The 16,379-nt window shown below is 38.2% G+C and overlaps 1 protein-coding gene across 7 annotated transcripts in view; it reads left to right on the top strand.

The window, feature by feature from the left end:
• Positions 1 to 598: 598 nt before the first annotated feature.
• The window catches only part of mef2d (myocyte enhancer factor 2d), an 84,529-nt gene continuing 68,748 nt past the window's right edge, over positions 599 to 16,379 (top strand). For 6 of the 7 annotated variants that reach the window (XM_086077954.1, XM_086077947.1, XM_086077951.1 and 3 more), the window contains exon 1: positions 599 to 796. The gene's annotated coding sequence lies outside the window, so the exon portion shown is untranslated. Of the gene's footprint in view, positions 913 to 16,379 lie in introns of all 7 variants that reach the window. The other variant, XM_086077948.1, reaches the window with a different exon arrangement.

A 16,379-nucleotide genomic window follows, 5' to 3' on the forward strand; every position in this document is an offset into this window, starting at 1 on the left:
ACGCCACCACAACCCCGCCCCTCCACCGTGACGTCATATTTCCCCGCCTTCTTGACTGTAAACATAGTGTTCATCCGCGGTGACTTGTCAAAGTAGTGCGTGCTTGTCGCCAGGTTGTGCGCACATCATGTAAAAGACACGTATACCACCCGATTAAAAGTAAAACGAGCTGCTTGTTGGCCACATTAATGCATTCATTTTTAGTTTTTATCGACATGTGAACATGCTGATAATGTAGAAAGTGGCAATAAATCATGGACAGCAGTTGGGCCGCTTTCGCTCCTGTCAGTTGGGTCGCCCTCGCTCCTGTCACAAATTTGACGACGTTTTCGAGAAGCCTTTGTGCGAATTTAAGAAGACTATGGCAGTAAGTAAGTTTGCTTAACGGTTGAAATGATATGCTGGGACAGCTTGAGACTCTCCACTCTTGTATCTCGAGGCAAGCGGAGGGATACCAGGATAGCCAAAAGCCCCGCCTACTTTCCCCCTTCTCACCTTCTCGCCGACCGCGCGGCCGCCCCCCGATTGGCCCTAACGACGCGGAAGCTTCGCTCCCATTGGCCCTGAGTCACTGTCAATCACAACGCGACGACGCCTCCTCGGGACCAGCCTCGGCTCCATTTGCAGTGTAGCTAAATAGTTACGCCGCGCGTCAAGTCGGAGACAATTTGATCATTCGCAGCCGGGAAGAAGCAGGAAGAAGCACTGACGGCGGCCGCGATTTTGGGACGCTTTGAGCAGGCATTGGACGCACCACGACCCCACCTTCGGCGGATGCGGATGCTCTTTTGGCCCGGTAGGTGACTGACTCTTGCTTCTGGCCGGGTTCGTGTCATCTTTTTCGGAGTGAGCATGTGCGTGTGTCCGCTGCTTTGGAATGTGCGCGAAAAGCTGAAGGACGGAGACGAGAAGGTAGTTGTGTGTGTTTTTTGTTTGTTTTTAGTGCACGTCACTCTGTTCCAACGTGTTTATAAAAACACATGAATGAGTGCTTGGACTTGTTTACATAAAAAAAAAAGTGATGTTTTCTTGGAGGGGGGGCATCACACACTGTCAAGAGTAGGGGACTGACATCTGCCTCGAGCAGCTGGCTTTACAGGAGAGGATACCATAAGTTGTAACATTTTATGGAAAATATGCATGAAACTTTCACACTGCAGGTTAGCAAGCATTGAAGGAGTAACTGTGATTTATCGGCTATTTCTTGGCTTTCCCTCCAGGTTGCATTCTATATGAAGTTAAACCAGGCTGCTTTTTTCGTGTTGATGTGATTCACTTATTTGCGTTTAGTGGTTGCTTTACAGTTACACATAATTGGGGCTCTGTTGGGTTTGATTTTACCCTTGACCGGACACTTAAAGACTGTAACATGGAGAGATTTACCCTGGAACAGACACTTACTGAAGGTGTACCCTGGACTGCACAGGTTGGATGATTTTGACAGTTCTGCCTAGGAACAGACAATGCATAGTTTTAACTGAGAACTGACAGTTGATGAAGGTTCGGTGATTGCGACAGTTTTATCCTGGAACTGACAGTAAGTAGTGGTTATGATGGTGGCAGTTTCCTCCCCAGGACAGACCGTAAGTAAATCAACATTTTGACCCTGGAATGGAGAGTTAATGAAGGTTGCACGTTGCTGAAAGCTTTACCTTAAGACTGTTAATGAAGGCTCCCCGTTGCTTAAAGTTTTACCTTCAAACAGACACTTAATGAACAGACAATTCATAGTTTTACCTTAGACATAACAGTTGGCAATGCTTCTAAAATGGTGCCTAGTTTTACCCTGTGATTAATAGTTCGATAAGGGCAGGCTACACGATGGCGACAGTTTTACCCCGTATCAAATGATTTTACCCTGGAACTGACTGTAAATGGACAGTTTGACCCTGAACCAAACAGTTCATTAAGGTTCTAAAATGGTGACAATTCAGGAACGGACAATAAAAGGAGATTGTCTGGAGGTGACAGTTTTACCCTGGACAGGATTATTTATGGGATTCTCTCTGCGATTGTGAGAGGTTCCATGTTGTTATTGTTTAGTACAGTATCGGAGGAAGCCGATTCATTCCGCGGCGCTTGTTGACGTCTTTACGACGGCGTCCATTTACTCAGCGCGCTAAACGTCAGATTTACGCCGCGCGTGGAAGTAAATCACAGTTTGGCCGCGGGAAGACGATTTCTGTCTCAATCCGCCGGAATAAAAAGACTCATAGAGTTATTTGCGCCGAGCCCATTTCCGCCCATTGCGCTCTCATTACGGCGCGTAATTGCCTTTCTCCCGGGAGGAGAGAGTGTCATCAAACTTCTCATTTCCTCCTCAGACCCGCGCACCATTTTGCTGGTGGATGCCACCGAGTTCTCACTTTCTTATCATTGTCTTTGATTTATTGTAATGTTTCCCCCGCAATGTCACGGTTCATCATTCGCACGCTCACTATAGCACCCATTTTTAAGCGATTGTTTTAAAAAATATATATTTTTAAGGTATACAGGCAAGGCAGAATTTAGAGCGTTGAGTGTAGTACCACAATATACCACATGTGGCGCAGCACTGAGCTCTACTGGAAGAGATGCAGTGTAAATAATAGCAGGATAAGAACAAGATATAATAAAATGAATACAAAAAAAAAGGAAAAAATACGCAAATGTTAGACAAAACACAAACATTTTAAATAAAAAACTTATAACAAATTTCACTGTATGAAATAAAATACAAAAGAAAATTTTATATATTTAAAGAATACACAAAAAAAAGAAAATATTTGAAAACATGAAACATGCTAGAATTAAACAGATAGAGAAATAGACAAAGAAATGTGCCAAAAATATTAGACAAAAATACTGTCACCATAATAAGCACAAGTCTCTAAATACAGTATATATAAGCTCAAATATTAAAGAAAAGAAACGCTACAAAAACCCAATATTAGAACAGATGCTGAAATATTAAAAGAATATATACGTTCTAAAAAATATATATACAAAAATACAAAAAAAAAATGACAAGCATTTTAGAAAAATTACAAGCATTAAAAAAAACAAAAGATGCCATTTAGAAATATTAGAAAGAATCTTCAAAATGTTTGTCAACTATTTTGGATGCAAAAATATTAAACTGTTAAATTAGACACACAAAAAAACGCAAAATATTCGCCAAAACCTATAGAATTAAAAACATATAGAAAATGCAAGAGAATGCAGAATTATTAGGATAAAAATACAATAAAGAAGGCACTGTGACCCGGGCTATCTTTTACAGTTACAACTAATTGGAACTCTATAATGCCCTGAAAGTGCAGTAAGTAAGTACTTTCTTGTTGGCATCCCATTCAAAATATGCAATCCACACACTGTAGCAAGTAGTGTAGGTGGACATGTCGGGAGAAAGGGGGCTTAAGCGGCAGATACCTTATGAGCTTAGTGCCACTAATGTGCTTTTGTGTTCCCGAGCGCCGAGAGTTCAGGCAGGCGCAGCCCAACGCCGTCCACAAACTTCCATCTGTGTTGTGACTGTGTGTTGGGTGCAGTCAAAACACAGCAAGGAGGAATCAACTCGTCCTCCTGGAAGTGCAATCACTCTACTAAAGTTGACTCATTTTCACATGTATTGCATCCAAGTGTTTATGAAATAAGACAAAAGATTTCCCCGGCGAACAGTTCAGGAGCCGAGTTGCCATCGGCAATTGCGGGAGATTTTCCTCCATATTCTTTTGTATCTGTGTATGTTAAATTAGCAATTTTTTGGGAGGTTCATAATTGCCATAACACCTATGCTAATTTCTACTAGCCTGACAATAGTGTTGAATATTATATGTTAGCATTAAGCTAGCAGACATAGATTCAATGAGCAAATTTGGTGATTAAATATACAATGTTTAGTATTGTAAAAAAAAAACTATATTATGCATGTGTATATCTATAGACATATTTTGTATATATCAAACAGTCAAAACAGTCAAAACGTCAGGGAGGGTAAACCAACTCCCTCCTTGTCGGCGCCACTCATTTAAAGAAGTACAATCACTCTCTCTTTTTCTCTCCCTTCCCGCTGAACGGCCACGGCGTCGCTCAGCTGGCGTTCGCTTCAGACGTGACACAGAGTGCCGTTGTGCGCTGCGGGCCGCGTCGCACGAACCGCTCGGTTTGCCGCATGTGAACCTTCCTCTCCCTTTGGATACTTTGCAACCTTTTCTTCTCCTGCAGTGGAGCAGTCACAAGGCATCACAGAGGGAACACTTGCTTTGCTTGCTAAATATTATGGCAAAATAACATATGCAAATATTGTGTCAAAATATCTGAACATTTTAGACAAAAAACAAATATTTATTATTTTATAGGCAACACACGCCAAAATGTACAAAATATTACAGAAAAATAGATTAATATTACAACAAAATGTGCTGATTTTTTTTGACAAATACAATAAAATGTATATATATATTTTTTAAATGCATGCACATTAAAAAACAAAATATTCCATAATCTACTCAAATATTACACAGAAAATATGAGAGAAAATACCAAAAATATTACCACAAAAAGAAGGTATTTTATTTTTACCGGAATTTTATTCTGTCAGATAATGGAGTCGGCAACATCATCAAAAAATCCTGATCAGTCTGGCCCCAGTTTATTTCTGAGTGAATAATCAATACAAAGTTATGCATCAATGGACAAAATGCCTCATAGTTGTTCAAGCATGTCGAATCAGCTAACCCTTAGTTATAATCATATGAGAAGCTATCGTGGAGCGATGCTAATGTGCTGTTGTTGTAGAAAGCTGTCAGGCTGGCGTCTCGCCCGCCCACCCACCGTCCCGTTGCTTTGGCCGCTTCCCTCTTACCTCTCTCGTGGTAGAGGGACATCCTGCCAGGTGAACATGTGTTGTCCGTGTGTCCGTCGAACACACCCACGCAAAGTTCCCCACGTTCCCCCCATTTTGTCTGTTTCCACGCATGAGTATTAGAACAAGAAGCCCTTGACTGCAATTCCACAAAATATACACAAATATTCCACAAAAAAATGCATTGAATATGAGAAAAAAACTGCAAAATGAGATGAAAAATGGCAACATATTATAGGAAAAATATACAAATATTTTACAACTAATGCACAAATATGACACACAAATATTACCAAACAAAATGCATGATTAGAAAAAAAAATCTAAAATATACATGGATATTACACAAAAATACAAATAAAATCCTAATTATTACATTAAAATGCACAATTACCACATACACGTATCAATATTAGAAACATAATAAACAAAATACTTAAATTTAACACATTGCCTAAATATTGGACAAATATATAAAACTTCACCAAAAAATGCACAAATACTTTAAAAAAAACAGCAAAAATATTTGGGGGAAAATGCCTAAATTTTAGATGAAAAATTATTCACCTGACTGACACGACCCTGAAACAAAAACACAGATATATTACACAACATACATGATTATTACAAAATATTAGTCAAAAAACAAATATTCAAAAAAAAGTTAAGCAAAAATGCATAAATATTTGATAAAAAATATTAGATGAAAACTGTTGATACAAACACAACCCTTAAACAAAAATCCACAAATATAAATGAAAAAAAGAATACATTACCAAAATAATTAGCTATAAATACACAAATATTACTCAATGCATGGTTATATAAAAAAAAATACAGAAATAGTCAGAAAAATATTCAAGAAACTATGCAGAAACTTTCAAAGAATTAAAATAATTATGAGGAATTTGTTTTATTAGAAGAAACAAATATTCTGAAAAAAGAATTAAAAGAATCATGACTGAAATATTGCCACATAATACAAACAAACAACATATTAATGAAGAGTATCATATTATGAGATTTCAGGAATTTTCAAAGTTGAAAACTTTCAGTGGGGAAGTTAACAGGAATTTATGCAAATTAACAGGAGTAAAGAGGGGAAAATATATTCTCACGAAATCCAGATAAAAAAAAACTGATTTCATTCATACATACACTGTGCATTCCTCCAACACATGCACGCATTATTTGTGAGATCATGGACCTCACTTTGAAGCGCAGCGCAGCGCACAAGACTAATGAAGCCACTGGAGGACAAACCATGGAGTCATTTGTAGTGTCCCAATACTTTTGTTCCTTTAGTGTGTTTGTATGAGCCACCACACAATCAATTAGCTACATTCTGTACATCCAAGACACTTGTAGCAATTATTTCCAATGTTATCTGAGCATAGTGTGTGTGTTTTTTTTGCATGTCCTCCGAGATCGTTTATAAGTTGATTTAATCAACGCTCATTAAGGGAATTGTCAGACAGCCTGTGGTATTGTTCTCATGTTCCCAACTTGATCACCCCCCCCACCCCCATTTTTTAAATATATATATATATATTTTTTTTTTCAATGATTCGAAATCCTAAAAAAAATAACCCTTCAGGCTTTTTTTCAGTGTTGCAATGTGGTGCAATTAGTCTTGGTTTTTCAGCAAAACACTCCAGAGGAACAAATATACACAAACAAATGTCACCAAGATTAATTTAATTTTGTTTATACTTCTGTATTTAAAAAAACACACAAGTCTGCTTTTATTACTTGTACTGTCCATCTTCTTCTTTTTTTTTTAAATTCACCCCGCAAATTAAGACACGTGCTATTCGGTTGTCTACCATCAATAGACAAAAAAAAGTCTCAAGTAGTCATGCTGGAAAGACACTTGAAGTCTTCATTTTAGTTTGAAGGGAACATTTTAGGGCTATGTTGTCATTTCCAGGATAAACTTGTCCAAGATATTCTGTCCAACAGCTAACAAAACTAACCCACTTTGTAGAAGTCTGCTTCCTTTCATTAGTTGAACCTTCATTTTGGGTGCAACTTTGTGCTCCATACTTCTGGAGAACCAAAACTGCCCCCCCCAAAAAATAAATAAATACATAAATTAATAAATAAATAAAAACGTTTATACAAAATATAATAAAAAATTAAATACCCAAAAATAAATATAAGTGAAAAAAAATCCCTAAATAAAAGTAAAAATGAATACAAAAATAATTAAATAAGTTAAACAAGATAGTCGTCCATTGCTGGAGCTCTCCATGCAAGACTTCCTTGTCCCCCGAGCCGCTCACTCGACCATTGAAAGGCAGTTTGCATGGCGGAATCCAACCCAAGACACGCTTAGGACCGCCCTCTCATTTGAATAACATTTTGACCTGACAGAGCGTCTGCAGCATGAAATAAATAAATGTGAGAGCTGAGCGTTTTTATTTGATATTTAATTAAATTTTTGATGTATTTTCACATTTATATTTTTTTAATCTTGTTTTTTATTTTTGTTTTTATTTTTACTTGTGTTTATTTATGCATATATATATATTTTTGTTTCTATTTCTATTTCCATTTCTATTAATTTTTTTATATTTAATTTTTAATTATTTTTTATATCCATTTGTAATATTTTCACTTGTATTCATTTATTATTATTATTTTTTTTAATTTTGGCAGTTTTGGTCCTCCTCATACTATACTGACGTTCACGCTTCCTCCAACCTTAAATGCTTCAACTGTTGGACTGAGTGGAACAATGATGGACACTGGATCTCCACTTCAGTGAGTGGACAGCCGGCGGGCCTTCACTCTTGTCCGAAAGGTCATCGGTGCTGGACCCTCCCGGATCGTTTACACTGGGATGATCTCATTGTGGAGTAATTCCTGATCTTTTCATGCACTTGGCTGTCATCTGTCCACGCCATGTTGCATAAACATTCATGGAAATTAAAAAGAGGGAAAAAAAAGCGGTAATCCCTGCTCAGTTGTCGATTTTGGCTAAAAATAATCAGTACAGAGCGCTAAATTTATCCGCACCGCCTCGGACGGAATTGCTTTAAATACCCCGCTTTTGAGCCAGGATGGAAATGACCGACCTGGCTTTGGCTGCCGCGAGTACCAGCAGATGAGCAAATGAAAAACAGTGAATGAAGACTACATTTGTTTTCATCAGGGATTACGGAATCTGCCAGAATCTGTCCGTCTCATTACATTTAATATCCGGGAATCTGTGCCTGCTGACGCTTTTATTTCTCTCGGCAAACACAGGCGAGCCGGATCCGAGGCCGGCGGTCCTGCGTGGATCCACAAGCTGCCGACTCTCATGTAGGTTAAAGGCAATTTCGAGCGCAATATGCGGGATTATCCTCAAGTGACGGGGAAAATGGCGGCACTCGGAGTTGCTGCGCCATACAAAAAACTCAGAGGCCGGCTTGACCTTGACTGGGTCACGGTGTCAAAATCCACTTAGATTCCATTTGAATCCGTTTAGTTCGGCTTCTGGCAACCTTCAGCCACGCCGCCTTTTATTTGAAATTGCATTAAGATGCTTGCGCTTGGTTCTCAATTACGCTTGTGGGAGCTTTTGGCAGGAGATTGAAGTGGAGAAGAAATCTGACAATAAGAGTTTTAGTTTGGATTTTGCTCTCATGTTAGAAGTGACAGTTGAGTCAAAGTCACAAACTTCATGGTGTTTGATTGTAAAAATCAAACATTCGCTTGGCTCATCCATGATCGTGTCAACCTAAACATCTTTTATTAGGTTGTTTTTAATGTTAGCTAAGATTCATGACAGAAACCTTTTTTTTTTTTTCGGGCAGAAATTGTCCATTTTAGTGCTGTCTGTCACTATCGAATATTTTTTAGAACCGATTGTATTTATATAGTGATTTAAAAAAAAAAGGGGGGGGTGGATTGATGTTGTACTATGTTACCGGTTAATTCGGTCATTGTTTTGAAAGTAAACACAGATGTTTGAAAATGTCTTATTTTGATTAGACAACACAGACGATAATCAGTCTTCTTTCATGAAGGACTACAGAAATCAGTGAACAATCACTGTTGATATGCTGAAATCGGAGGATTTGGACAATTTTAAACACAAAAATTGCTCCAAACGATTACTTTATTATTAAAATAGTTGTCGATTAATTTGATAATCGAGTACTTGTTGATTATTAATCGATTAATTTTGACAGCTCTTGTCCATTTTTACAAAGCAATACTATTGGTCTGCCCCCACACAATTTTTATTATTTATTATTTTTACGCATTATTAACTAGTTTAAAGTGTTAAACATATCTTGAAAACAAATCTATTAAACTCTCTTTGGACATTTGAACAGTCTGAGAAGTGTCATAAAACCCCGCCTCTTCCTTGCTCCGCGGAAAGTGCTACATTTTGTCGCCTAAAGATTGAAATCTGGATGTGCTTTCGACAATATTGAGGTTTAAGTCATCCATTTTGTATGGTTGAGGGAGGGGGTCTATGGAGGACCAAAACTGCCAAAATTCAAAATAAATAAATGACAAAATAAATAAAAAAAATGACTAAAAGTGAAAATAAAAACATTTGAATAACATTTCGTCTTGGCAGAGCGTCAGCATGAAATAAATAAACGTTATTGATTGATATTTAATTCTGTTTATATATTTATTTTTGTATTTATTTCCGCATTTATTTTTCTATTTATTTTTATTTTTTGAATCTCGTCTTTTTATCTTTCTATTTATTTTTACTGTATATGTTTTTTGTTATTTTTATTTCCATGTATATTTATTATTTTATTTTTTTTATATCCGTTTTTATTTTCACTTTTAGCCATTTATTTATTTATTTAGTAATTTATTTATTTTGAATTTTGGCAGTTTTGGTCCTCCATAGGGGTCAGCGTGAGCGCAGACTTTTATTTGCTCAGCTGGCGACAGCGTAACTGATTTATTTTTTGGAGAATGAATTCAGCAATTGAACCAGATTTTTGCATGTTGTGTTTATGTTAGTGTGCATTAATAGCAACTTGAATGAACTCGTGTTTGGTAACTTAAAAATAGTAGATTTTCTGTGTGTTTTCAGACATGGCTTCTTGAGACTTTTTTGGTGTGTACCGTAATCCGGATGGATGAATCCACTCGATTTAATGTCGCTAAAACTAGCTTCAGGGGTTTATTTTGAAAAAAGAACACTGGGGGGCCATCGATTTGGATGTGGGCTTTGGCAGTGAGGCTCCTCGGCTGAGCCAGCAACAGAAGGTGAAACCAGAAGGAGGTCATGTGACGAATGCGTTATCAAAGGAACACGCACGGTCAAACCAAAAATGGTTCAGGCAAGCGTATACGAGCAAAGCCAAAACAAATCAGAATTTAGCGTCAACGAGACTCAACAGGACTGCCAGTGGCATAGTGAGCAACCTCCATGTCTTCAGTTCCGTCTTCTTCCCAAGCCGCAATGAGCGCTGCTGTCAAAAAGCGTTGGCAGCGACTCCAACAAAAAGCATTTCTGGCAAAGACGACTCACAGCTCGTATTCTGCTTTGGAGCAAAAGGCTCTTTGATTACAAAACACGGAGGCTGGGAGATGAGTGTATTCCAAGACGCCTTTCTATAACAGACTCATGACATTTCGGAGATTCTATATTTTACTTCCGTGCTGTTGGTGCTTCCTGTTTTTTTTGGGGGGGTGGGGGTGTGTTCTTCCTTCATAATCTCTGCCATCCACCATCCTGTGTTGGTCTGACTAACAGGCAGTCAAAATCAGACTGCCATGATGACTACCATACAGAGCTGAACCTGAGCCTGAAATTCATGTCATGAGGGATGGGAGTGGATGAAGGGAGGGTGGACCCAAATGCAGGGAATAAGACGCCGTCAAGTGCAATGCGTGGTGCTTTAATGAACCATAGGGAAAACGTGAGCAGACAACCTTGACTGGACTGGTCGCCATGACTGGACGGGACGTGAGTGGACTGGTTCGACAGGACCTGATTTGCCTTGTTTTGACTTGGTGCGGAGTGACCTGACTTAGCTAGGGATATGGCTTTGTGGCTGTGACGAGGACTACTTGGTTAGCTGTAAGGATGACGACTTGGTTAGCTGCGGCAAGGACGACTTGGCTGGCTGCGACAAGGATGGCTTGGTTAGCTGTAATGAGGACGACTTTGCTGGCGGTGGCGAGGACGGCTCGGTTAGATGTGACACTGACGACTTGGTTAGCTGTGACGATAACGACTTGGCTAGCTGTGACGAGGCCAACTTTGCTAGCTGTGACGATGATGACTTGGCTAGCTCTGGCGATGACTTGGCAGTGACAATGGCTACTTAGAAGACGACTTGGCTGTGACGAGGACTTGACGCACGAACTTCCACACATAACATAGGCAATGCACCCACACCGACTAACCAAACACAACAGACTAAAGCAATGTTCCTCAAACAAATCTCGTACACATAGAAGCATTTCAAGACTTGCGTGTGTCCAAAAGAAGACGCTGAGGACGTTTATTGGCTGTAATGTAATAATATGCCAAGTCTAGAGTGGCGCTCTAGCGCAGCCACAGGAAGTTAACGGAAAGCGTAGAAGAAGAATCAGCGAAGAAGACGAACACTTTTTTTTCTTTCTTTATTGCAATCTACAGAACAAACATGGCTTTGCATGTATCAAAACAACATGAAAAAGACAAACTGCGCAAAACAACTATGACACAACTATCCGCCATTGTTGTTGACAGACTGACGGTTCGGTTCGCGTGCGATCACGCGAGAATTGCCGCATATGTCATCATTCTGCGACAATGCGTCGTTATCGAGCTCCGATCATTACGTCATCACTGGAGGAGTATCGGGGCACGTTTTGAAATCTTTCCACTCTGGAGCCCGGTTTAAAAAGTGATCATCGTGTTGACGAACGGCTTAATTGGTAAACTTTTGAGGATACATTGAAACTAGCTTTCGTGTGGACGGGGCCTAAATACACTAACACTAATGAGACACACCTGGGGAAGGGAAGACACATACAGGTGGACGTGGTTAAACATAACGAGACGAAGAAACCAGGAACACAAGACAAAAATCACACAAACCACAGACAAAAATAACAAGAACACCCATAACAGACAAAAACTTAATCCCCACAGAACCAAAACATGACAAGTTCAAGTTCAGTCATGGTTAACACTTTTATACCTCACTTGCCATCGCTAATTCATTTAGCTAAAAATACCACACACACATCAAAGACGTTATATTTATGTTACTCACCACACTAAATAAGCGCTGTCCTCTAGTGCTGTCACTATCGATTAATCTATCGATTATTCAGTCGATTAATCGACTAATTGGATTCATTTTAATTTTGCGTTAAAGTGTATTGCAAAAGCATTTTTTTAATTGTATTGTTTATTAACCAGTGATTGGTGCTTATTTCGTACTTCGTATTCGTGGAGTGATAAAAAAAAAAAGTGGATTGATGTACTACGTTACCGCCGGTAAGGTGATTGTTTTCCAAACTAAAAACAAATGTTTGCAAATGTCTTGTTTTGGTTAAACAAAGAAGATAAGATCTTTTTTCATGAAGGACTGCAGAAATCAGTGAGCAATTACTATTGATATGCTACAATCAGAGGATTTGGACAATTTTAAATAAAAAAAATGACTCAGAGTGATTACTTGATTGTTAGAATAGTTGTCGATTAATTTGATAATCGATTACTTCTCGATTAATTTTGACAGCTTTCCTTCTCGCTCCAAAAGTGTGGTTCTTTCCCGCGTCGTCATGTTTGTTTCCCTCTGACGAAGAATAAGAAATATTAACCAGCCCATGTGCAAATTCAGCTATTTTATTTATTTTAATGATAAAAACATTGATGTTATTATATAAAATCAATGTATAAAGCACAGTCCAAAGAACTAAAATAGAAAATAATGTGATTTAATTTAATTTGAGCCAAATGTATGTCAGACTGGCTTTTTATCGGTGTGTTTTTTGGATCTTCAAGAGCATTCGAAAGGTCCTGGAAGTGGTTCGATATTTGCGATCTAAACGTGTAAGGATTTTCTCAAAAGGAACCTTTTTTTTTTTTTAAGCAGGCAAAAAGCAAAGCGACTCTCACTCGCAGTCGATTGCGAGCGCGTGTTAGAAAGAGCGAGCGAGCACTTGTTTGGTGTCAGCATGGCAGGCATTAGATAACGTTTTATTTGATGCTGTTCAATGGCTGACTCGTCCTCACCTCTCGCCCAGGCCTCTCCAGCCCACACGCACGCACACAAGAAAAGACACACACACATCCGCCCACACACACGCACGCACGCACGCACGCCCGTGCGCACACACAAACACACTCTCTGGAGGATTCTGGCACTTGTTTATGTTATTGAACTGGTTATCACATTACAGCCGCAACTCCAGAGTCCTCCCGCTTCCGCCAGGAGGATACGAAGCCTAAGTGTCGTTTAGCGTCCCGCTCGCACGCCGCTATCGTACCACGAGCTTCACTTTTTGTGTATGTGTGTGCGTGCGTGCTTCCCTGTTTCCGGCTTGTGGTTTGCTTCACGCGAGCTTACGGCCTCGTTTGTAGAAGATGATATCTACAGCACTGCTGTTGTTGTTGTTTTTAGCAATACAGTAAGCACTAATAATGACCACATGTACCGGGTTTCCACTTGTTTACTCAACTGCAGATGGGCGGGGATGTCTGTGAAGGTTGAGGCCTTTATTGAAACACATTTTTGGAATGCTGTTAATGCCGTGCTGGCGCTATATTGCAATTTATTTTGGATTAAATTGGAGTGTTATGGAGAAATGCTGCAAAGAGGCAAAGCAAACAGAAGTGAAACAGAGTGGCCGCATGTTTTTAAAAGGGGTATTTTTGTCATTATCTTTGTCTTATGTTGTAATGTGTTAATGTCTAAAAGAACTGCAAAAATCTGCAAAACAAACCCGGATGTTTTTAAAAGAGCTAATATCGGCCAACTAAATCGGCCGTCCGATTAATCAGTTGAGCCTTACTTTGGGTTATTTTGTCTGACGGCATAATAGGGCCACATATAAATAAAATGTAAAAAAAATAATATATATATATATATATTTTTTTTTAAGAGGGGGTAATATTCCGAAAGAAAAATGACAAATTTATGAGAAAAAAGTTGAATATTTGTGACATTATAGAATGGCAAATGTGCAAGAAAAAGTTTTTCTCTCAAATTTGCTGCTTTATAATGTCATTAATATTCAAAATTGTTCTCACATATCTGTGAAATTTTTTCTCTCGCAAATTTGCCACTTTATAATGTCATAAATATTCAATTTTTTTCTCACAAATTTGTCACTTTATAATGTGAATTTTTTTCTCGCAAATTTGCCACTTTGTCATAATTATTTGATTTTTTTCTCACATATTTGTGATTTTTTTCTCTTGCAAATTTGCCACTTTATGTCATGATTATTCGAGTTTTTTCTTACAAATTTGTGAATTTTTTTCTCTCGCAAATTTGCCACTTTATAATGTCATAAATATTCGAGTTTTTCTCACAAATTTGTGAGTTTCTGTCTCAGAATAATGAAGTATATACTAATTGGAGTAAATCGTAGCATATTGTAGTTAGAGTATATGGTATTTCATTACAATCTTATTTCGAAACAATTTTATCACTCACAAAGGTTTTAAATCATATTGCGTTGTAATTGGACACAAATTTAATTGTTCTCCAGTTGGACTCAATGTAATTGGAATAAACTAATTTGCATTGTAATTTAAATAAATTATTTTGTGTAGTATTGGTAGTTAAATGGAATTAGTTAGTTAAAGTAAATTTTTCTGTATTATAACTACATTAAATCATGAAAAACAGGTCCAATTTGAGATCAAAGGCAATATTTATGGATTTGTATTACATATCTTAATCTTGCAGGCTGACCTACATATCACCTGCGTGTTTGCAGGTGTCACAGGTTCATGATTTCAAGATCATGATCTGCCTGTTGCTATGGCGACAATATGTCAGCATCAGTGACTACTTGCACTGGCCGCGACCGCTCGCCGTTAGCCCAGCTCGCAGTGATGTTGCACACGACGCTCATGAATATCAAATATGAAGTTATTTGTACGTTTTTTTGCCTCACGCAGCGAAACAGCAGCAGTTTAGCGATGGGGGACAAACTCGTTTAAACTCGTTTGGTGGTTTTTAAGAAGTCAAAACTTTTTGGGCTGTTTTTGCCCACACGGCAGGAATATATCACGCACAGATTTTTTTCCCCTCGCTTGCTTTTGTCGTCAAAAGAACAACAAATATAAAAATGCTGGGCTTTCAAGTCTCAGCTTGTCCTATATATCCTGCCACATTTCATGGTTTTTATTTTCATCTGACAAAGGTTTACGAGCAGAAATGTCAGCAAGTCGCGCCTGACACATGATGTTTATGCTCACAACCATTTTAATTTAAAATAACATACAACAAGCAGTAATGTTTATAAATAAAGAAGCATCAATTAAATGATCAACATAATATCATGTTTTTAAAAACAACACGCCAATTTATTTGTCAAATATTCAAGAACATTGTTATGGTTTTGCGCATGCATAATTAAAATGAACCTTTGAAACAACCCGCATCAATAACTGAATATTTTTTACATATTGAAAGCCTTGAAAAATGTTTATGCCTAGGATTTGTTTTTGTTTTAGTATAAACTTACAAATTAAATAAGTGAAGAATAGTAGAAAAATAAATAAATAATGGCTTTGTTAGTTCCGGATATCAGTTATGTTGACAGAAACTTAAATTAACGATAGTACGTTATTGCAGAGTAATTTTTATGTACAGTGGACATACTTGGGGTTTGTTACTCGTGCATTTGCGTACTTGCACTCCCCCCCCCCCCACACTTTTTTTTTTCTTTCAAATTTTGGGATTCGCGTATCTGCACTTTTTTTTTTATTCAAATTTTTGGATTCGCATATTTACACTTTTTCCCCTCCAATTCTTTAAAATTCAATTCAAATTTAATGAAATGAAAGAGCACAGAAAAAAGTAAAAACTTGTTATATCTGCCCCTGATCAACGCAAAAATATATACATATTCATTTTTTTGCTGGACTTTGGTATTTCTTCCCCCTTTTCCCCCCAGTTTGTTGTGAAAAACACCTGATGAATCTTTCTAAATAATTTTGGGGTGTAAAAACAAAACTAAACAAGACATTCTTCTGTACGGTCCCAAACTCTGGAATTGTTTTCATTTGCTGTGCCCATGAAGGAGTTAGACCTGTGGGATTATTATGTTAGCGTTAGGCCTATACATGTACATCTCCTATGTAGTATAGGTGTCATCATGTATGACTACACATTGTTTCCCATTCAAGTGATGTTGGATTAACATGACGGCTTGTTCCTCTTCTTCTTCTGCTGCTGCTGATAATGCCTGCCACCTCCTCCTCCTTCAGTGAAGCAAAGAAGCTTATAGCTTTTAGCCTTTAGCTCGGCTCACCGCTAGCATCTGTCGCCACACACACATGCGCACACACACACGCACGTAGACACAGGCCTCTCCAACACATGCTGGA

Source organism: Leptonotus elevatus, chromosome 6 (genome assembly GCF_054856555.1).
Source record: "Leptonotus elevatus isolate MCC_2025b chromosome 6, RoL_Lele_1.0, whole genome shotgun sequence".
Classification (NCBI taxonomy): Eukaryota; Metazoa; Chordata; class Actinopteri; order Syngnathiformes; family Syngnathidae; genus Leptonotus; species Leptonotus elevatus.